Here is a 205-nt window from a genome sequence, read left to right on the forward strand (position 1 = left end):
TTATTTTTCTGTGTTCCTGCTAGCATTTCCATTCTAACTGAACTGATGCAATGCGGGTTCTTCTGAGGTTGCTCAATCACCTGTTGTGACTCTTCCCTTTCCCAAGTGCAGAGTAGCAGGCCAGATATTCAGCTTTCCTGCTGATCTGTCTGCCTTTCCAATTAATAAACTCGTATATCAGCCAGTTTATTCAGGACAGCCGTTA

The sequence above is a fragment of the Amblyomma mixtum genome, chromosome 10 (assembly GCF_055824585.1).
Source record: "Amblyomma mixtum isolate Tamu chromosome 10, ASM5582458v1, whole genome shotgun sequence".
NCBI lineage: Eukaryota > Metazoa > Arthropoda > Arachnida > Ixodida > Ixodidae > Amblyomma > Amblyomma mixtum.